This window comes from Rhinoderma darwinii, chromosome 10 (assembly GCF_050947455.1).
Source record: "Rhinoderma darwinii isolate aRhiDar2 chromosome 10, aRhiDar2.hap1, whole genome shotgun sequence".
In the NCBI taxonomy this organism is placed as follows: domain Eukaryota; kingdom Metazoa; phylum Chordata; class Amphibia; order Anura; family Rhinodermatidae; genus Rhinoderma; species Rhinoderma darwinii.
Window position 1 is genome coordinate 90,758,441 of NC_134696.1, and position 23,802 is coordinate 90,782,242.

Sequence of the window (23,802 nt, forward strand, 5' to 3'; positions counted from 1 at the left end):
TGCACACACAACTACGCATACTTTGCGTGTATATGTGCTGCTCTTCCTTTTTATAATAGATATATACAAAATCTAGCAGCACCGACTTGCTTGAGAAAGGCTCTAGTGGACGGAGCTGAAACGTTGCACGGGCAATAAAGTACCCACCCTTTTTCACTTTGATCTTTGGAGTTGCTGCTCATTTTTTGACAGATAGATAGTGTAAAGGATCTGCCAGACACAGCTTCTGTGTCGACGCCCGTGGTTAATCAGTCTGCATCTGCTCCGAGGTCTGATAGAGTGACTCGATCTGCTACCACTCAGGCTGGTAGGCTGAGGAGTGGGAGAACCTATCGCAGCCTGGTCAGACGGTTCTAGCTCCCGCCCTCGGTCTATGTATACATTCATTTGCTTCTTGTCGCTGCCTGTGATTCTCTCTGGTTTCCTGGCTCTGCTATTCCAGCTATTACTATTGACCGCAGCTTCATTTTGACCCTGGCTTTACGGACTGTTCTCCTGCTCTGCGTTTGGTACCTCGTACACTTCTGGTTTGACTCGGCTCGTTCACTACTCTTGTTGCTCACGGTGTTGCCATGGGCAACTGCCCCATTTCCCTTAGCTTCTGTGTACCCTTGTCTGTTTGTCTCTCATGCACGTATTTAGCGTAGGGACCGTCGCCCAGTTGTACGCCGTCGCCTAGGACGGGTCGTGAAGTAGGCAGGGACTGAGTGGCGGGTAGATTAGGGCTCACCTGTCTGTCTCCTTACCCCGTCATGATAGATAGATGCAGGTTCATTCTTAAAAATGCAAAAAATAAAATCATCTAAATATATAACATTAATTCCCCTTCTTCATCTTGAGGATAAAGCATGTAATAATAATATACAGTAGTGCTTTCTGTAATTTCTGTACATTCTCCGCATCTCCCTTGATATTCCGTTTCTCATCCCTCCATCTGTCTCTCTCACAATTCTACTAAATAAAGACCCTTTTCATTTCCATAGAAAGTCAAGGGACGGCAGTTAATTAGCGTGCGCTACGCTGTGCCCATATGTCCAGGTGTCTCTGTCAAAGCGCAGACTAAGGATAATACATTGTTAATTCCAACAGCCAAGAGAGGATTCCCATTGTGAACAGGACAGGTTTACTTTATGCCTGTTTCATCCTTTTTACTGATTTTGTGTAATGATAAAAGGGATGTTTTTAAAAAAAAAATGTTTTAACATTTGACATTACATTCTTTTGAGAAGTAGATTTGAATGTAGGTCGGATATGTTGTTCTGCTGACCCTAAGGCCCTGTTCACACTGAGTTTTTTGGCGCTGAGTCTGACGCGGTATTAAAATACTGCAGAAATCGCCCCACCCCCACATTGATTTCAATGGGCGGCAAAGGCATTTTTTTCCCCCGGTTGGCTTCTGGCATGCAAAGAAAAGTGGCATGTCCTTTCTTGCCGTGGCTTCCGCCTCTGACCAACCATTGAAATCAGAGAAAACCTGCGACATGTGTTTGAGCATTTTTTGCTGCGGTTTTTTTGCCCACGGTCCTTGCATTATTTTCAATGGCCACGGGCAAAAAACGCTGTAAAAAAATTCCTGAAGGAATTCTGAAGCAGATTTTTTCTGCCTGCAAAAAAACTCTGTGTGAACAGGGCCTTTTAGGGTTGTCCATCTGGAACATTTTAGAAAAAATGAATGGAAACCACCACTACCAGTTTATATCTCAGGAGCCTGTAGGCAGTGATTGTCTGGCGACTTAGACTCCGCCCATCACGTAGGCCACACCTTAAATTACATATGACTCTTGTTTATCTTCTCTTAAAAAATAAGCAGAACATGGTGGTGCGCGCCAAACTACCTTTAGCGCCCTCTATAACCTTCCCTTTGTTCCCTCCCAGGTATCGTCCTCTCACGTAGCTAAGCTTTATTTATTTCTCCCGAGGCATAGATTGAGTTTGCTGCCGTAGCACTGTATCTAAATACCATTGCCAAGGCAGGATGGCTGGTTGGCACCCCCCCCCCTAGCACTTGCACCCCTCAAGCTACTCCCCCGGTTACCCCTCTGAAAATGTAATCTGTTCTTCCACATGGCAATGCTGCCTCAACAGGTAGAATTGTTAAATTAGCTTTGATTGTGAAAAGAGAAGAAAACATCTCCTAACTCCAAAAAAGTAAACCAATGTTTTTGCAAAAAGTTTCTCAAAGTTTTAAGTAGATTTAAACTGTGAAATGTTGTAAAAATGAAGTGGCTTGATTTACAAAGAAAGACATTGTGTGTCGTAAAATCCGGAACACAAATAACATTTCCTTTTGTTAAATAAAGACGTTTTTAATTTGTATTGTAAATCTGGTGTTAGTGAGAAGAAATGCAGAATAACTCAACGTCATGAAAATTCAGGTCAAATACATTTTTCATTTAAACGGCCCAGATCATGTGAAGGGGACAAAAGCCCCCCAACGATATACCATAGGGTGATTCTGCAGTTTGGGGTGTAATATGTCCTTGATTTTGGTTTCCCCAGCTCTGTGCATGTGAAACAAGTAAAGTTTTTTTATTTCGATTTGCTCCATCGGTGTCATAATATATGTTCCTGCATAAACCGAGCAGAACAATTTGGTTACTCTGTATGAAAAATATGCAAAATTCCTAATTGAATTGTGCAGGGGCTGTTGATCAGCAGCGTCGCTCTGAGGCTCGCCCTCCACCGTCTGAGAGGCAGCTTTCGATCTTATATTCGCTGGCACAAATCTCCACAATACATTTTACATTTTAATATTCGTTTTTCTCAAGAGATGATCGGAAATTGACGCTGGGACAGACACAAACCTCAAATGGAAATTTCAATTTAAACAGTATTAGGCGTGCGCTCTGTGTGCTGGTCCTCTAGTACTGCGCTGCGTGATAACATGGCAAAGCCATTCGTTACTTAACCCCATAAAGACCAGGCCGACATTTTCCCGTTTTTGTCTTTCAGCAGCCATAATTTTTTGAATTTTTCATTGACGTGGCTGTATGAGGCCTTATTTAAGCAGGGGAATTTTTTTTTTCTGCACAGATTGGGGGTAAAAGAAGTTTACGGTATGTTATTTATTTTTGAGGTGTGAATATGGGAAAAAGTGATTTTCTGCATTTTTGGTTTATTTTTTTTATCTCATTCATGTTTCACGCTAAATAACCTGTTAAGTTATTTCTTCAGGTTATTACGGTCGTTTAGATACCTATTATGTGTAGGTTTCTTGTTTTTATGTAATGCATATGTATATTTTATGCAAAATAATGACTTTTTTGGGGATATTTTTGCATTTATTTCGTTTCTGCTAATTTTGAATTCCATGAAGGGATAACTTTATTTACAACTTTATTTTTTACTTATAATGTATTAGCTCCTGTATATTAATACATTATACTGTGTCACTATGACATCACATAGTGTGGCCTAAAGGCAGACATACTGAGAAGACAGCCCTGCGTCTTCTAGGCCCCAGGGCTGACTGCTGAGGGTTCCCCCAGTCTCCGATCAGGTCACCGGGTTTCTGGTGATGCGATCGAAGAAGGGAGCCCCCTTTGATCATGCCGCGGTCGAGGACTGTGGCGATCAAAGGGTTAAACAGCTGGGGTCAGAATTTTTTTCTGCCCCCGGCTGTACTCAAAAGGCTTCTCTAAGTACAGATGCTGTAAGTTACAGCTCCTGCTTAGAGAATGAGCGCTCCTTGGAGCGCTCATATGCCTTTTTTTACAGCAAAATCAAAAGACATCGCTGTAGACTGGGGACGTGCACTACCTGCCATCAAAAGACAGTGGATGGTAGGGAAGGGGTTAAAGGAATTCTCCGCTTTGGACAATCTGTACTTGTTAGAAGGGTCCCTTGACAATAAGCAGATCACATATTATCTCTCAGCTAGGACTCTGAGCGATCAGCTGTAATCTGTGTGGAAACCTGACAGTAAGTGTTCAATTTCTCTGCAGCACCACCGCAGGGGAAAATAAGCATTACACAATGTCCATTCATATCAATAAGTTGTCTGTGTAATGCAGGACAGGTTCTCCAGAACAAGAGACACTCTATGTAACCTCTCTCAACCTTGGCCGAGAGATGTGGATCCGAAACAGAAGACCCCCCCCCCCTCTAATAACTCAGAATTCCCTAATAGGGTATATGAAAATAAACTAGACTACCCCTTTAGAAAACTCATACCAAAACCATATGGCAAGTCAAAGCACCTGAAAGCCAAGTGTATTATAAAAATATACTGCATTATTTTCTCAGATTATAAAATCTTTGGTTTACGGTGTCATTTTAGAATTTTGAGCTTGGGTTAAAGATTTGGGCTTGGACTGATTCGGAAGATTGATTGAATATTATACAGGTCCTTAAGAAAGTGTTTGTCCGTATGTAGAAAAGGGCCTTTTGCAAGACGATATGTACCATGGAAGCAGATCTTGCAGATGCTATAGTGTATTTGAAAAAAGGGTCCCCATGCATTATTATTGCATTCCTATTGCTATTGTGGGATGAGAACCTGTGCATGATCCCCTCCCCAGAGGAACTGCATTGTTAGCAAAGAAGGGGGTAAGGAATTGGCCCAAGGTTAATGGAAAAGGAATGGAGATGAAACAAGCACTAAGCCCTTCTGGGCTTCTTGGTGGGAAGAACCTAGCACAATTATAGGGGTCCATTTTAGTATTCCCTTCTATGTACACCACTGGCCCATTGACTTTTTATGATTTAGAAATTCATTTGAGAATGTTGGATTGCAAATAAGGTGGGTTGTTTCTTTCACCTCTACGTGACTTTCTTCCCGTTACAATAAAAATCAAGGCTAAAAACTTCTCTTGAAATTGGCACCTGCACTTCTTCATCATCCAAGACTCATGAGTTGGATTTCCAATTCAACCTCAATCTAAGTATGTGGTCCATTATTTGATGAATGTATGTGTATCATCAAGTCTTTCTGGTTGTCAGAAGTCCTTAATATTTTTCCAGGCACAAGATATTTTTGTCACCTTCGACACAATGGACCATGAATGGAGAGTTTTTGACCTAAAAAGGCAGGCATATATGAGAGATGTTCTACAGGCAACTGTATGGAAAATAAGATTTTGCCTTATTGGAGAACCACCTCCTTTTCTATCGTGAACGTCACTTGAAAAAGCAAAAATATAGAGTTGAAAAAATGGGCGCAATAATAAAAATTAGGAATAATGAATACAGAAAAAAAAAGCTTCATAGAAACGATGTGTTAGTCAATTCGCCCCAAACCAGTGATAATCTCTTGCACTCAATGACGCAACTAGCGCGCCCTGATGATGTAGGTCCCGGCAGCATATTTAAGGAGTCCGGCTTGTCACCATTGCCTGTGGATTAAGGTAGTTCTTCTGTTCTAGTTTACTTGTGTTTGATCGTGACTGACCATGACCCTAAACTCTCCTCGGGAATTTGATCTGATCTTGCTCCTTCGGATTTGTCGTCTGGTCCGTGTAGTCAGATCTCTTGGTTTTGGCCTGATAGCCTGTCTCCTGTTTACGTTTCCATCTTATCCTCTGGTTTGTGGCATCCTGACCACTTAAGTGGTGATGACCCATGGCTTTGTTCCGGACTTCCCTTCTGCTCCAGACGTTTCTAGCAGTGTACCCGCTGCCAATTCGTGACTACTTTGAAGGCCGAGACCTGGGATTCCGGCTTCGAAAGTCCATACTTCTTCCAAGTATTAAGGGGAAAAAGTGGAGATTCTGTGGACTAGTTTAGCCAGCAACAAATCCATTGCGACTCAAGGATCAAATACAAATTAGAAAGTTTTCCCATCTCCATTGGCAACACGGCTTTGTCATACAAAAGAGAAGAAACTGTCCAGTAGGTCTCACCATTCTTGTGTTCTTCAAGGGTTGACAATGGGAAATGAAGAAGTCCTTGACTCTCCTTTACCTGTATTGTAAATTAAAAGGTTTCTGGTGGTGTGAATAGGAAGGAGCAGGGGGATTTTTGTGATGGTCAAACAGAGAGTTATGGCCCATCCTTAGTTACCTAAGGATAGGCCATTCATTTTAAAAAGCCTGGATAACCCCTTTAAAAACAGCAACGCACAATGAATTCCCTGTATTAAAATAAATAAATAAATAATGAAAGGTTATGTCCACCTTTGCAACCATTTGTATTGCTATAATGAATAAAAAAATGAAACAACTCTAAAAAACTTGATTGTTTTGTGTTCACAGCTTCTATGCAGACCTTTGTGTCTCCATGGTAACAGACTACAAACAAAGTCTGTACAGTCTGATCCTGCAGTCATACTCTCTTCTATATGTCCCTTACTTCTTACTAACATACAATAAGAAGTTACCAAGAAGAGGGGCAGAGGCAGTGGAGTAACAAATGATTGCAGAATCAGACTACACTCAGGGTTTTGTTTGTAGTCATCTGTAAACCTGGAGACACATAAGTCTGCAAAGAAGCTGTATACACAAAACAATTATCTGAATTGCATGTACCTCCATAGCTCAATAAAAGCATAGCACAATGACGTCATAACTATATAGAATTGTTTTGAAATATTGTATCTCTTAACCTTAACATTTTTTTTTAAATATATATCTGAAAATGAGCTGTAGTATCTCCAACAAATCTATTCAAAGAGGAATTATCTGCAGAACTGACTCCTGGATGACCCAACAGGAGTGCATTAATGATCAGGATTGTGTATTTATAGTCTAGAGGTTGTACTGGAGAGCCAGTGGCCATTGTGTTATAATAATGTCTTCAATGTATTCTCTCTAGTGCTATATATTCACAGGCTGACAGTGGTACTTCATTGTGTGACCACATATCATCGAGCTCCTTACAAGCAGCTTTCTAATGAAGTGCAATAAGAATGTCACCAGTTACTTGTGAAGTCTAAGGCTTAGTTCATACAGAGTTATTTGGTGCTGTTTTTGACATGGAAACCATGCCAAAAAATGTCCGAAAACACCCCCTATTGATTTTATTAGGAGGCGGAGGCTTATTTTTTCCCACGATTGGAAAAAACTCTAGAGAGAAAAAGATGCATCATGCGTTTTCTTTAGGCGTTTCCATCGCCTTGTCGTGGCAGATGGGCTCACACAATTTGATCAAAATGTGTGCTAAGAACCTCACTATTGTAAGTAGATTCAGCAGCAATGCATATTTATTTATTTATAGTGTTTAGGTGTCATTAGTGTTCACAGAGTAATGTCCATGGGCGTTGCTAGGGTCTTAAAAGATAAGGGGCACAAGCCCCGAGACATATATTTACCCCCCAAAAAAAGAAATACATTTTTACATGCATATCAGAGATAGCATATCTGTAAGAATAAGTCCCCCATAGCTACAATGCTGGCTAGAATTGGATGCATTATCTCAGTGGACAGTATTACACACGATAGGCTTGGATACATGGCCACAGCAGACAGTATCACACATGATAGGCATAGATATAGGGCCCCAGCAAACAGTATCCAGTGGCGGATTATGAGGCTGCTAATGGGGAGGAGGGGCGGGCTGAGAGGGAATAGGGCCGCACCGTCCGCCCTGCTGCCTCTCTAAGGGGGCGGCGCTGCAACTGAAACCAGCCACCGCCACCCCCTCCTGCACTAATTGACCTGCGTGTATCTGCGTAAGCGCTGAATGGCCGGGTACGTTCCGTGCCCGACCATTAAGCGCCTTACAATTATGCTTATTGGCAGGGCAGAATGAGTTGTCCCGCCAATCAGCGCCTTTCAACTTGTTGAAAGGCGCTGATTGGCGGAGGAAGTCATTCTGCCCTGCAAATCATCGCACCGCTTCCATTGTTGAAGGGCGCTGATTAATGGGGCATGTCATTCTGCCCTGCCAGTCAGCACCTTTCAACGACGCAAGCGGCGCGATGGCGTCGCTCAGCCTCAGTAGGCCTGCATTGACACAGGACGGCGCGGGAACGGGATCACGGTGAGTATGTCAATTTTGTTGTTTTCAACTAAAAAGTGGGGGAGGCATTATCTACAGGAGGGGGGGCTATATGTGGGACACAATCTACAGTGGAGGCTTTATGTGGGACACAATCTTCAGGGGGACTATATGTAGGGCACTATATACAGGGTGCGCTATATGTAGAGCGCAATCTACAGGGGGCTATATGTGGGGCACAATCTACAGAGGAAGCTTTATGTGGTACACAATCTACAGGAGGACTATATGTAGGGCACTATATACAGGGGGAGCTATATGTAGAGTACTATCTTCAGGGGGCCATATGTAGAGCTCTATCAACAGGGGGGGCTATATGTGCGGTACTATCTACAGGGGGCTCTATGGAGGCACTATCTAAGGGAGCACTATCTACAAGGGGGCTCTATGGGGGAACTATCTACAGGGGGCTCTATGGGGGCACTATCTAAGGGAGCACTATCTACAAGGGGGCTCTATGGGGGCACTATCTACAGGGGGCACTATGTGTGTGTGTGTGTGTGTGGGACACAGTGTATGGTGCTATTATAATCAGGGACACAGTGTTTGGTGCTATTATAATCAGGGGCACAGTGCATGGCGTTATTATAATTAGAGGTGCAGTGTATGGTACTATTATATATAAGAACGTATTGTGCGGAACCATGATAACTTTATCTTTGTTTATAGATGCAAAAAAATTTGAAAAGTGAGAAGCCCAAGACATCTGAGCGGACAACTGCAGAAATGGGTCGAGGCCGGGAGAAGTCATAGAGGTCTGGACCGGATGGAGAAAAAAGAGAAAAGAGGTACTCTGGCTCTGGGGAAGCCCCTGACATCTCTACTAGTACCCTGCCTGGGATGCTGCTCTGCTCCTGACATCACTATTCATATATGGACAGTGATGTCTGGGTCTTCCCCAAAGATGGAGTCCCGAATCAGAGCTGCTTCTAGCGCTCTTCCTGTGACTCCTTCTCTCCTCCTGGCATCACTGTCCATATATGGACAGTGATGTCAGGGGCAACCCCAGAGCCAAAGTCCCAGGTAGAGCTCTACTAGCACTCTGCCTGTAGGTCTGTAGCCTAGTAAATGGCAGAGTAGGGAGCTACTTCCCTGTTCTGCCATAGCATTCAATAGTATCTGCATCCTAAGGACGCAGATACTATTGAATGTGGCATCGCTACCGCTGTAGCAGCCATAGCGGCTGCTAGCAGGGCCACTGGGCACTGACACAGTGGGCGGCATTGGACCCCTGATGCTGCGGGCCCCCTAGCAGCCGCTAGGGCTGCTACAGCGGTAGTTGCGCCACCTCCTAGACAGGGGCTCCCTTTAGAAGCAGAATCCAGTTGGCAACACTTTGGCCGGGGATTCCACTCCTGGAGGAGCCATGATGGCAGCCGGACATGGTAGGCAACAGCACCCTCCCCACTGCTGCACCAAAGCTGGATATGTCATTGCTTAAAGAGAATGTATCACCTATATATTTTTTTCCCTTAATGAAAACTAGATGGTGAAACATAATAAAAAAATAATTGTTGTAGAGAGAGAGAGGGAGGGAGAGAGAGAGAGAGAGAGAGAGAGAGAGAGAGATGTTACCTATCATTGTAATCATCTGCATGAGATGATAATGAGATTACTCCTGAGAAGTGATCTCTACAGAGCAGGAAGGGTCAATCTATTGTGAGGCTCAGTGGCTAGAAGGAAAACTGCATGATTTTAGGGTCATTTTATAATATAGAAAATGAAAGAAATCGTAAAAATAAGTTAAACATAAAAACTTGAAGAGATCAGATCCTACAATTCAACAATCAGGGAGATTTAATCTTTAGACCATGGGGACCCTCCAAGAATTATTTAATCTCATAATACACCAAAAAGAAATTAAATATATCACAACCAATTGCAGTATAATAGATAAAACTAGCCTGATGTGTCATAATCTGTATATATACAGATTTCCAAACTTGGACATCCTCCTCTTCACCTATTATTTATGTATCATTATGGACATTCACAAGACCTTTGTCAATGGACTACACTTTTTTTTCAGTTGGATTTGCCCTTAAATCTCCCCCCTACACACACAAACAAACTAGGACTCCATACTTAACTGTCTATTGCCCGGCGCTTCCCTCCCACCATGCCTACAAACAATGGACCATCATGAACCTTCTTAGGGCTGCCTCTGCACTGGACTGTACTATCTCTCTCTGTTCACTTGGACTTGCTCACAACTCCACCCTCACACACATGCACACACACACACACACACACACACACACACACACACACACACACACACACACGCACACACACACAGACTTTCTACCACCTCCCCTGGACTCTATCTCTATTCCCTTGAGCTGACTTTCTTCCCACCCCACATACTGGACAACAATGGACCATCAAAGACCTTCCTAGGACTACATCTGCTAATTGACTGCAATTTCTGTTCACTTAGACTTGCCCCCAACCCTCTTACATCACAGATACACTAGGACTACCTCCTCTTTGGGACTGCACTATCTCTGTTGAGATGTACTTGCCCCCAATCCGACACCATTACACACACTTGGACTACCTTCTCCACTGGACTTCTCTAACTCTGCTTATTTGAAGTTGCCCCAAGACCCTTCTAAACATACACACTAGGACTACCTTCTCCACTGGACTGCGTTATCTCTATTCTCTTGAACTGACTTTCTTCCCACCCTACATACTGGACTACAATGGACCATCAAAGACCTTCTTAGGTCTTCCTGTGACACTTGACTGCAATCTCTGTTCACTTAAACTTGCCCCCAAACCTACACCACAGATACACTAGGACTACCTCCTCTTTGGGACTGCACTATCTCTGTTGACATGTACTTGCCCCCAACCCGACACCATTATACACACTTGGACTTCCTCCACCACTGGACTTCTCTATCTCTACTCATTTAGTGGTGCCCCCAACCCCCTTCTACACATACACACTAGGACTACATCTTCCATTGGAGTAGGCTATCTCTATTCCCTTGAACTGATTTCCTTCCCACCACTTCTACTCGACAACAATGGACCATCATAAATATTTTTAGGACTACCTCTGCCACTGGACTGCACTGTCTCTTAAATTAATATACAAATATGTACTAGGACTAATAACTCTATTGGACTGCATTGTAAAATGTTAACGCCAAAGTATTGCACTTGGTAAAGAGGTGCTTTATTACAAGATGAGTTGTGCCAAGCTGTATAACACGGTGATAACCTGGTTGCTCGGGTTTGCAGTCATGTAGTTCAAAAACATAACAACAGAGAGAACAAAAATCAGTCCGTCCTATGATGAATTAGACCACTATGCCGCTTCTCGTAACTGCAGAACAGTTTCACTTGCAAAATGCTCCCCTGGTACATGGACAGCCCCGAGGAACATTTTGTGACCAAGACTGTGATGCAGTTACCCATAATAAGCTGTACAGTAAGTAATTCAATTTGGCTCAAATGCCTCTGTGCCTTACAGGAAAATATACATTTTTTACAACAGCTTTATAAACGCCTGGAAATGGCACTAGACATAAATAGATAGACTTCTCCCTCGGCCTGAAACCTTTTATTTGCTTCATTAACAATTTTATTTATTGTGTATACACTTGGAGGAAATGTTCATTTTTCTGCTGCTCAGCTTATTTGTAGGATGTAGACATAGAGGCCCAAACAAAAAGTCATCTACATATAAGTAATTATAGATTGAAGCACAAAATTAAAGGGGTGTTAAGGTATATGGATGTCATAGTTGGGGTAGGTCCCTTTAAGATCCCCCTCTATTGACCATAGCTCACAAAGAATGACTATTGCGCTGATGGATCCAGCCCCATCATATATTATGCCTAATGCACACGACCATGTGTGCCGCACGAGTCTAGTCCGTGATCCGTGGAAGATACGACATGTGTTTTCACAGACCCGATTCACCCGATAAAGTGAATGGGTCTGTGAAACTATCGGGTGCCATTCAGATGCTGTGAAAAATATCCCGAGTGGCACTTGGTCGTGTGCAACTGGCATTACTGGTCGTCCACTTATTTGAATGGCCGCACGTGATATTACATTTCCCCTTTATAGTCACTACAAGTGAAAGGTCTGACTAGCTGCACCTTCCTCCAGTGATATGAGCGGTTTCAGATGCCGTACTTGTGATCAGCTGATTGTCTGGCCCGCGTGAATTAAAAAAAAAAGGGTAGTTTTACTGAGATAACGCTTTTAAGTCCGCTAATACAGGAACATTAATCTGGTATTCGATGGACCTTCGAGTAAAATATTCTGTAAAATTGTAAAATATTCTGAATTATCAAATAAAGAAAGCTAAATAAAACTAAAATCAAAATGAACTGCTAATATGTTATATACTACTACTACTACTACTACTACTACTACTACTACTACTACTACTACTAATACCACTACTACTACTACTACTACTACTACCACTACCACTACTACTACCACTACTACTACCACTACTAATACCACTACTACTACTACTACTACTACTAATACCACTACCACTACTACTACCACTACTACTACCACTACCACTACCACTACCACTACTACTACTACTACTACTACTACTAATACCACTACCACTACCACTACCACTACCACTACTACTACTACTAATACCACTACCACTACCACTACCACTACCACTACTACTACTACTACTACCACTACCACTACCACCACTACCACTACCACTATTACTACTACTACTACTACTAGAATAGACAACTGTGGAATAGACAATCATTTGTTTAGTAGCTCTAAGTACTCGCGGACTCATGGACATAGCATCCAATTGGTTGTAGTAAAAAAATAAATAAAGTTAGAGCATTGTTTTTTTTGTTTTTTCTCCCATTCATTTCTCTACCCCCCCTCCCTTCAATGGCGCCCCAGGCAGTCACCTACATTGCCTACCCCTCATCCCGCCCATGCTTATAGAGTCTGGGTACTGTGACACGTACAAATCCAAGGATGCTGCTGCAGGGTAACGTAGTATTACATGCTGGCCATTCATATGAATAGCTTACCAGGTTATACATGGGCCAGGTCATCATGACATCACCCGTTTAAGCCAGGCTCTGCCATTTATAAGGCACCTGTGAACTGAAGGAAAAGTTTGCAAGAGTTTTTGGAAATAAGTGATGATACAAGATCACAGCCTTCAGCAATGTCAACTTCCCACATGTATCTGTGACGTATCAGAAGATCATATTGACCGGATGTCTCCTTTAAAGTTGGCCAATAAATCGGTTCTTTCCCGAAACATCAATGGTTGAACCATTGTCTTCAAACAGGAGTTTAATAAAGAACAGAAACTTTTATTACTATGTTTAAAGTAAACACATTTTCTTCTTCAAACCCTTTTAGTTGTGTCTCCTTCACAATGAGCCATCTGTGACATTGAGATGACCTTCCAGATTTCGTTCTCCATCTGTTTCGATCATTACCTTTTCCTCCTTACTCCATTACACACAGGAGAGCTGCTTTCCCACTCCTGGACACAGCGGGTCACCAGGGCAATAGACCATTATCTAGTAATAATGTTTCCAAGAGATTGAAAACAAAAGCAGAAGTTCGTAGTTCTTGCCATTCGGCAGACTGATAAAGGAGCCTAGGAAGATGAGTTCAGTATGAGGCAAATTAATGTGAAGACACAACGGGGAAGAGGAAGATGTATAAATACTATAGTATAGCTCTGACAACTGCGGGTGATGATTAATCAATGTATTTTCTATTCCTCTCATGTAATGCTAGATAGTAGAGTAGGGAAAAATTAGACCTCATAAGTACGATCACGGACTCTGCAACTCATAAAATAAGTCCAAAAGTTTTATCGAAATGTCTTTTTCATATTTGTCATGCTTAGGGCTTATGCACATGACCATATTAAGGTTGTATTTTGTATGAAATTTATAGTACTGTAGGTCTGATATAGAGGTCAATGAGGCCCCTACTGTACTTCTGTATGGCTCCAATATCATATCAGGGGCAAACGCAGAATTTTTATAGGGAGATATTCAAGTGCATTGGTGCCCACAATGGAGACTGAAAAATGGCCCTCTTGCAGACTATTGGCAAGGGTCTATAGGTCTATTACATTGCAATGTATGTTGGATGAATGCGCTGGGAAATGGTCCTGACATATACACCAAACGTCTTCATAGGGCCTCATCGACCCAACATATGCCTAAAGTGTGTCCTTTGTGAATAGAGCCTAACCCAGATTTCACCTAATACTCCAGGGGTTAGTGGAGACTGTACAGAGCAGGAAGAAGTAGCTATTATTTTTTTATACTAAAATAAAATAATTCCAAAATTATTCGTAGGGTTCAGAGCTCTGTTTTTGTAATAATTTTTTTCAATTTTTTTAATCTGAAAAACATGGCTGTTTTTTGTTTTATACCAAAAACAGGACCACACCTATCCACAGGTTATGCCAGTGATGTAAATGGGGCTGAACTACAATATCAATTCACTGTATTAAATAGTATATATAATTGTGCTCCCACAATATAGAAAAATTTGGAAATTCACTGAAGTGACATTGAGTAAAATATACCTTTTATTATAGTAACTCGCTAAAAACAGGGGTAACACACCACTGTGAAAAAAGCCCCACCGTGTATATTAAAAAATGTATTAAACAATAAACACTGAATCATTTAGATAAGTATATCTCAGTATTTATAACAATATTCACCGGAATCAGCATTTAACCTGGGCACAACAATAGTACGAGCCCCAAGAACACACCAGGGTCCGTCATCAACACCGGAATCTCCTAGCGCTGGGTCCACCACAATGCTACTGTCCCCTATGCAACAATCCCATATACAAAAACGACGCTACGCGTTTCAAATACTCATCCTCAGGGGTCTGTATCTTGGTCACTCTGGCCTAATTACCAGTGATAAAATATTCAACAGCAGATATTCTGCTGCGCATCACGGAAGGATGCTCGCGTCGATGTCAGCGGCATACTTCATTTCGGGCACTGAGTTGCTATAAGCACCAAACTCCACCCCTCGTACTTGGCGGCGCTGTACGAACTAACCAATCACAGCGCCCCCTGAATTTGTGACACCTGTCCATGTGACTCCCGGCCATCAGCTGACAACCAAGAATCATCATCGACCGCATCTGAACGAACACGCAGGCGCAGTGGAAGCCACGGACGCATCGCCCATGCTGCCAAGAAAAAGCAAGGTAAGAGCAGAACGATATATAATATGGGGTATATCTTGCGGGACAGTTACCCACCGCAAGTGGACTACCTCAAAACAACTCTTTTATTGTAAACACATATTGGATAGATGAATGCAGTGTCCCTCACATTACGAAATTTGGATTAAAAACCTGTTGTACACGACCTAGCCAATTGGCCATATCAATCAGAGTGCACTATGCAGAACACCCACCCACCCGTTAAAGCAACCAAATATTGGCCCGGCCACTTAAAGATGGATGATATTGCATGTTAAATAAAGCACGTGTAATTAGTCTGCTCGTTTAAACCCACTGGTTGTATACATGCCAGTCTGTGGATCCATTGGGCTTCCTTGCGTAGAATTAGATTAGATCGCCTCCTCTTTTTGGAGGTCTAATAAGTTCAATTGCTTGAAACTTTAAACATTCTGCACGACCCTGGTGTTTAGCATGTACGTGTTTCGATATCGGGGTATCCCTAGCATGGACAATATCTCCAACATGCTCCCTTATCCGGCGCCGAAATTGTCGCACCGTTTTACTCACATAGTTAAGGGGGCATGGACATGTGATAAGGTAAACCACCCCTGCTGTTTTACAGTTAACAAAATCACGAATGTCGTACTCCTCTTTTGTTGCGACACTCGTAAATCTGTTCCCTTTGAGGATGAAGTCGCAGGCCTTGCAGCTACCACATCTATATGTACCTGGTGTTTGTCTATCCAGCCATGTGCCCCTCGGTATAATAGGGTCAAACAATGAACTACAATATCGCCCACAACCAGTGGACAGGTGTGGCACTGTTTATGGGAAGAGAGCAGACAAGTTTTTATCTGATCCTGCACAAACCCCTTTAAGTGTTGCAGATGCAAAATATAAGAACTCAATAAGGGTTCAAATACTTTTTCACATCACTGTATATAATGTATAAAAATATCAAAAGTTAGGGTACCAGGAGAGCAGGCATATCCGCTAGGGGTATTATCAGTTGATGGGAAGTCGGAGAAGGGGTTAAGAAGAAAAGGGAAACAAAAGGTAACCCTGTTATGTAGATATTGGATTCTCAACTATTCTGTATCAAATATTGTAATGCAGCCCACGCAGTGTTTCCCGGGATCCAAGTAGAAGAATGCTGTATACAGTGTATAGTCCAGGCAACAAAACATACTGATTATTGTGTAGACTAGAGATTTTATGGGAATATTATTGCTACCTGCAATTTGCAGTTCTACAAAAGCACAAAAAGAGCAAACAACAGGGGAGACTTTACATTTTCACTAGTTTTTGAAATTCTCCCCGTAGTATATTGCATTGCCGTGACCCTATATGATCCGATATGCCTGCCAACTAACTGTATACAAAGACCTTGTTATCTACCATTACTAACTAGGCTTTCCGTCACCTGGGGCAAATATTCAGTTAGCTGCCCTAGCCCTAAATACCCTGGTCAAGGCAAAATGTCTTGCGCAAACCGCCCCCCCCCCACCCCGCGCGGGCAGAACACGCCCATTAGTCTAGAGTGGGAAATTATATGCATTGTGCTCACAAATTCAAGATAATTTTCATCGGTGTGCCTATCAGTGTAGCAGCTGCTATGTGGCCCAAAAACTACAGACCTATGGTGCAGTTAGTGATGACTATGGATGATGAAATGGGGGCGTGAAAAATTTAATGTGCCCCCATTCTAAATTTTACTGTGGAGCCCCATGGTTATCACTGCTATGTGTTATCCCTCTTCTGCGTCATTACTTTTTGCATTATCCCTGTACCGTGACATTATGTGTGCATTTTACTTGCATGTGACATCAATTTTTGTTATGATGTCACAATGTATGTGACCTTTATTGTGCATCATCCCTGTACTGTGACATCACGGTTTGTATCATTCCTGTGCTATAATCTCAATGCGGAGATTATCCCTGCACTTTTACATCACTGTGTGCATTATTCCTGTACTGTCACATCACTTTGTCCATTATCCCTGTGCATTAGGGAGACCAAAATATCTATAAGCTTTGCTGAACTTGCTGCTAGATGTTGCTATGGAGGTGTGGGACCCTATAGTGACCTCTTATAATCACATCAGGCCATTATATTCAGCTCTATATGACTAGCTTTGAAGATCTATCCAAGACACATCACTTCTCAGTGGTTACTTGTAAATGATGCCACGGCTCTTGGACACATTTTGAAGGATCGGCTGTATTATCAATGTCCTTGAAGTTCTCCATAAATGATTACAGCTATTGGACTACAATGGTGTCATGGGGTTGTTTATCCATCTCTTACTGCCACAATAGCTGCAACATCACCTCGGAAGCTTAAAATGTACCAGTGATATATTTTTGTTGCAAAAATGAGTTGTTTATGTGAGTATACATTTTTTTGTATATAGCTTATTAAAGGAAAATGGCATCGCCCTATTCTTTCAGTAGTCTGTATGTCACGAAGCGGGTTAGTGGACCCACTAGGCCGTACCGCCGTACCGGGGAGGCAGCTGGCCAAACAACAGGAAACCCCAGAAATACAATGTCCTGCACAAGGGTACCTGGATAGTCCAGACGGTGGCCGCAGCTCTGGCACTGATGTAGATGGTTGCAGCAGATAACGCCAAACGTGGCGGATGACACAGGTGCCGCAGGATGCGCCAGACGTGGCGGATTCCTCCGGACGTGGCAGATGACACAGGACGTGGCGGATTCCTCCGGACGTGGCAGATGATACAGGACGTGGCGGATTCCTCCGGACGTGGCAGATGACACAGGACATGGCGGATTCCTCCGGGCGTGGCAGATGACACAGGACGTGGCACGACTTGATATTAAAGGCACAGCACGGGAAACAGGAACAGGGAACAAGGCACGGGTAACACTAAGGGACCATTTGCAAGACAGACTGGGAAAACTAACAACGCTCAGACAAGGATCAGAAGGCCTGGGGCCTTCTTATAGATTAGAAAATTGTGGCAGTTGATGATGATGACGATTTCCTATGTGCGCACCCTACGGGACACAGCAGAATGGAGCGGAAGTGAGCGCTGGCGTCTCCTAGGAAGGAGATGGGGACCAGCGCTCACGAATCCATGGCTGCGGGTGTCGGGAGGTGAGTAAACCCGACGGCCCGCGGCCATGGACGCTACACTGTATTACTCCTTTTCCTGCCTAAAAACACTGTAAATGCTCAGAAACCTCCTCAGTCACACGAAAAAATCTATCTAGTGTAAAACAGAAAATAGAAGACGGAAGGGAGAGGAGGGGGATGCAGCTGCAGTTTCTCACTCAGTGTTTGAGTACAATAGCATGAGGGCGGAGGGAAGCGGCAGGGGGGACATCTCATTGGCTCAGAGTACCAGGAAGAGCCCGCCCACTCAGCAAGCATGTAGAGAGAAAATTGACAAGAACAAACCTATATTATAACTATACTTAGGATATAAGCCAGAGTATATTTTGCGTATCTAACACTTTTAGACTGTAGCTTTATTTTTATACAATGTGTCTTCACATCATTCAAATATGCGGGTTCTCTGCCGGCGACACCACATAATTTAATCTCAGGAGTCAGGATGCAGCCTTCTGCTAAATTACTTTAAGGCCTCGTTTACACGAGCGTATTATACGCGCGTGCGACGCGCGTGCTTTGCACGCATGTCGTACGCACCTATATTAGTCAATGGGGCTGTTTAGACGATGCGTGAATTGCGCTCAGCGCGTGTGCGCAGAAAAAAACTCACGACATGTTCTATAATCGTGCGTTTTTCGCGCACTCACGCACCCATTGAAGTCAATGGGTGCGTGAAAACCACGCATGCCGCACGGAAGCACTTCCGTGCGAACTGCGTGATTCGCGCAAGAGCTGTCAAACTCCTGAATGTAAACAGAAAAGCACCACGTGCTTTTCTGTTTACAAACATCCAAACGGAGTGTCAAATTCGAGATGAGCGCACCGAACTTCACCGGGTTCGGCCAAACTCGTTTTGACCGAAACCGGTAAAAAATGTTCGGGTACGCGACGTCAGGAGACAGTCACTGTCCACGGTGCTGAAAGCGTTAAACTGGTTCAGCACCATGGACAGTGACTTCCGCTCCGAAAATCGATGAACCTGTAAAAAAAAAAAGACGTTCTGACTTACCGATAACTCCGGTCCGACCTCCCGGGATGACAGTTCAGTCCAAATGACAGCTGCAGCCAATCACAGGCCAAGCACAGGCTGCAGCCAATCACAGGCTGCAGCGGTCTCATGGACTGCGGCGTCATCCTGGGAGGTGGGGCCGGATGACAAGAGAGGGACGCGTCACCAAGGCAACGGCCGGGAGCCCGGACTGGGGGAAGCAGGAAGTTCTTGGTAAGTCTGAACGTCTTTTTTTATTCACAGGTTGGTGTATATTGTGATCGGCATTCACTGTCGAGGGTGCTGAAAGAGTTACTGCCGATCAGTTAGCTCTTTCAGCACCTTGGACAGTGACGGGCCTCGACTACCTCATCTCTATGATGGCGGCTGCGTGAAAATCACGCAGCCGCGCATCATGACACACGGAGCTGTCAAATGCCTTTTGCGCGTTTAAAACGCAACAAGGCTGCGTATACGCAGTGCATACGCCATACAAACGCGCGCAAAACGCAGCGTTTTTTGCGCGCGCAAAACGCACACGCTCGTGTAAATGAGGCCTAAGTGTCTTCTGGCTACACAGAATCCCATAAGACACACGGCCGTCACCAGATTTATTAGGAAAATCTTCCGTCAAGTTAATCAAAGCTCAATATCAAGGCGGATTTAGAGGAGTTTTTATTTTTCATTAGTATTGCTCACATTTCTGAGACCTTGATGAGGATTTATATAAGATAGAAATGTGCTTTATGTGGTATTTATGGGATGAATATGCATGTGGAGCTGGAAAATTTAGAACAAGATCATAATACTGTCGAGTGACATTAATAAGGGTCCGGGCTATCATAGTCTCTATTTTAATAAGGTCTGTAGATCTCATGGACATCTGGCCACAACATAAAATCAGTGCTTAAAGGAATTCTCCACCAAAATATTTTTTACGACATATCAATCAGAGTTCTCTTTAGTCTTTTAAGTTTAGAAAACCCATTTTCATTCACCCTATTAAGGAATTCTGAGTAAATAGAGGGGGGTTGTCCTCTGTTCAGGATCCTCATCTCTTGGCCAGAGTGTAGAACGGTTACAAAGAGCGTCTCTTGTTCTGGAGGACCTGACCTGTCCTGCATTACACAAACATCTATTGATTTGAATGTGCACCATGTAATGCTTAGTTTTCTCTGTGGTGGTGCTGCAGGCAAACTGAACACTTACTGCCAGGTTTCCCCACAGATTGCTGCTGATCGCTGGGGGTTACTTTGAGGTTTGTTAAAGTGACCTCAAAAGGTGAAGATTTGATTTTTTAGGACCAAAATGTAGTGCTGATTAATTTCTTAATATATCTTTATAGTGGTTGGAGCTCTGATTTTATGTTACAGAGCTCATACTATCATCGACATCTATGCAGGGGGTTTGGAGCTCTGTATCAGAAAAATAAAGTCCTGGTTGCTCTGAAGATGCATAAAGAATTTTATCAGCACAGTAGTTTAAACTCATTTCAATTTAGAGTGAATATCCATAAACATAATTCAGAGGTGTAGCTAGGTTCTCCTGCACCCGGGGCAAAGATTCAGATTGGCCTCCCCGCAGCTTCTTTCCCAATATCTCTGTAAAGGATCTGCCAGGCACAGCTTCGGGGTTAACTCCCAGAACTAATCAGTCAGCACCTGAGAATACATCCCTGAGACTGACTCCTGCTTCCACCATTCAGGCTGGCAGGCTTAGGAGTGGGAGAGCCTATCGTAACCTGGCCAGACTCAGCTAGCTCCCGCCCTCGGTCTATTTAAGCCTGCACTTCCTGTCCCTCGGTGCTTGTTATTGCTTGTGTTTCCCTCCTTGTGGTTTCCTGGCCCAGCTACAGCTCCTGCTATTTTTGATCCTGCTCCATACAGACCCTGGCTTACCGACTACTCTTCTGCTTTTCGTTTTGTACCTCGCACACTCCTGGCTTGACTCGGCTCGTTCACCACTCTGGTTGCTCACGGTGTTGCCGTGGGCAACGGCCCCTTTTCCTTGCTTGTGTTCCTTTGTATGTTTGTCGTGTTTGTCGTGCACTTACTGAGCACAGGGACCGCCGCCCAGTTGTACCCCGTCGCCTAGGGTGGGTCGTTGCAAGTAGGCAGGGTCAGAGTGGCGGGTAGATTAGGGCTCACTTGTCTGTCTCCCTACCCCCTGCCATTACATAATAACAAGCCCATACCTAGTCTACCCCTGGTCCCTGACACCACTATGGATCCCCGTGAGACCCTGGCTCAGCAAATGCAGGGTCTCTCCCTACAGGTCCAGGCCCTGGCTCAGAGGGTCAACCAGCCTGATGCTACCCTGGTAGTTCCCCTCACCGCACCTCTTGAACCCCACCTCAAGTTGCCCGACCGGTTCTCAGGGGACCGGAGGGCTTTTCTCTCCTTTCGGGAGAGTTGTAGGCTTTACTTTCGTTTAAAGCCTCATTCCTCAGGTTCTGAGAGCCAGCGGGTGGGTATAATTATGTCCCGGCTCCAGGAAGGGCCCCAAGAGTGGGCCTTCTCCTTGGCTCCTGACGCCCCTGAACTTTCTTCCGTTGATTGTTTCTTTTCTGCTCTCTGACTTATTTATGACGAGACTGACAGGACTGCCTTTGCCGAGAGTCAGCTGGTGACCTTAAGTCAGGGTAAGAGACCTGTTGAGGAGTATTGCTCTGACTTTTGGAAATGGTGCGTAGCTTCTCGGTGGAATGACCCTGCCTTAAGGTGCCAGTTTAGGTTGGGTCTGTCGAATGCCCTGAAAGACCTGCTAGTTAGCTATCCCTCTTCTGACTCCCTAGACCAGGTTATGGCTTTAGCGATACGACTTGACCGACGTCTCAGGGAACGACAACGTGAACGTTTATGTGTTTTCTCCTCCGACTCCCCCATGATGCCTCCCGAAGCTCCGTTGCTTCGTTCCTCCCCGAAAGATAGAGAATACGATTGCGCTATCGAATTGTTACCAGGAGCTAAGCTTCCTAAGGGTAGGATATTTAATCTTTCTTGTCCCGAACGTGAAGCTATGAGAGTGTATATCCAGGAATCCCTGGCCAAGGGTTACATTCGTCCCTCTTCTTCTCCGGTAGGTGCTGGCTTCTTCTTCGTGGGGAAGAAGGATGGTGGTCTTAGGCCATGCATTGACTACCGTAGCCTGAATAAGGTCACGGTAAGGAACCAGTATCCCCTTCCTTTGATTCCTGATCTCTTTAATCAGGTTCAGGGGGCCCAATGGTTTTCTAAATTGGATCTACGGGGGGCATATAACCTTATTCGCATCAAAGAGGGGGATGAGTGGAAGACTGCGTTTAACACGCCCGAAGGCCATTTCGAATACCTCGTCATGCCCTTTGGGTTGTGTAATGCCCCTGCGGTCTTCCAGAATTTCATAAATGAGATTTTGAGAAATTACCTGGGGATTTTTCTGGTAGTGTACCTTGATGACATACTAGTGTTTTCCAAGGACTGGTCCTCCCACATTGAGCATGTCAGGAAGGTGTTCCAGGTCCTTCGGGAAAATAAACTGTTTGCCAAAACCGAAAAATGTGTGTTTGGGGTACAGGAGATTCCATTTTTGGGTCAAATCCTCACTCCTCATGAATTTCGCATGGACCCCGCCAAGGTTCAGGCTGTGGCGGAATGGGTCCAACCTGCCTCCCTGAAGGCGTTACAGTGTTTTTTGGGGTTCGCTAATTATTACAGGAGATTTATTGCTAACTTCTCGCTCATCGCTAAGCCCCTTACGGACCTCACTCGCAAAGGTGCTGATCTCCTCCACTGGCCTCCTGAGGCTGTCCAGGCTTTTGAGGTCCTTAAGAAGTGCTTTGTCTCGGCCCCGGTGCTGGTTCAGCCCAACCAAATGGAGCCATTTATCGTGGAAGTTGACGCATCTGAGGTGGGAGTGGGGGCTGTCTTGTCCCAGGGTACCAGGTCCCTCACCCATCTCCGCCCCTGTGCCTACTTCTCCAGGAAGTTTTCGCCAACTGAAAGTAACTATGATATTGGCAACCGCGAACTCTTAGCCATTAAATGGGCATTTGAAGAGTGGCGCCACTTCCTGGAGGGGGCTAGGCACCAGGTAACGGTCCTTACCGACCACAAGAATCTGGTTTTCCTAGAATCTGCCCGGAGGCTAAACCCGAGACAAGCTCGATGGGCGTTATTTTTTACCAGATTCAATTTTTTGGTTACCTATAGGGCTGGGTCTAAAAATATTAAGGCTGATGCACTGTCGCGTAGCTTCATGGCCAGCCCTCCTTCGGAGGAAGATCCTGCTTGTATTTTGCCTCCAGGTATAATCATTTCCTCGATCGATTCTGATTTAGTCTCTGATATTGCTGCTGATCAAGGTGCAGCTCCCGGGAACCTTCCTGAGAACAAGCTGTTTGTTCCCCTGCAATTCCGGCTAAGGGTACTTAGGGAAAATAATGACTCCGCACTATCTGGCCATCCAGGCACCCTGGGTACCAAACACCTCATTACCAGAAATTATTGGTGGCCTGGGTTGCCTAAAGACGTTAAGGCCTACGT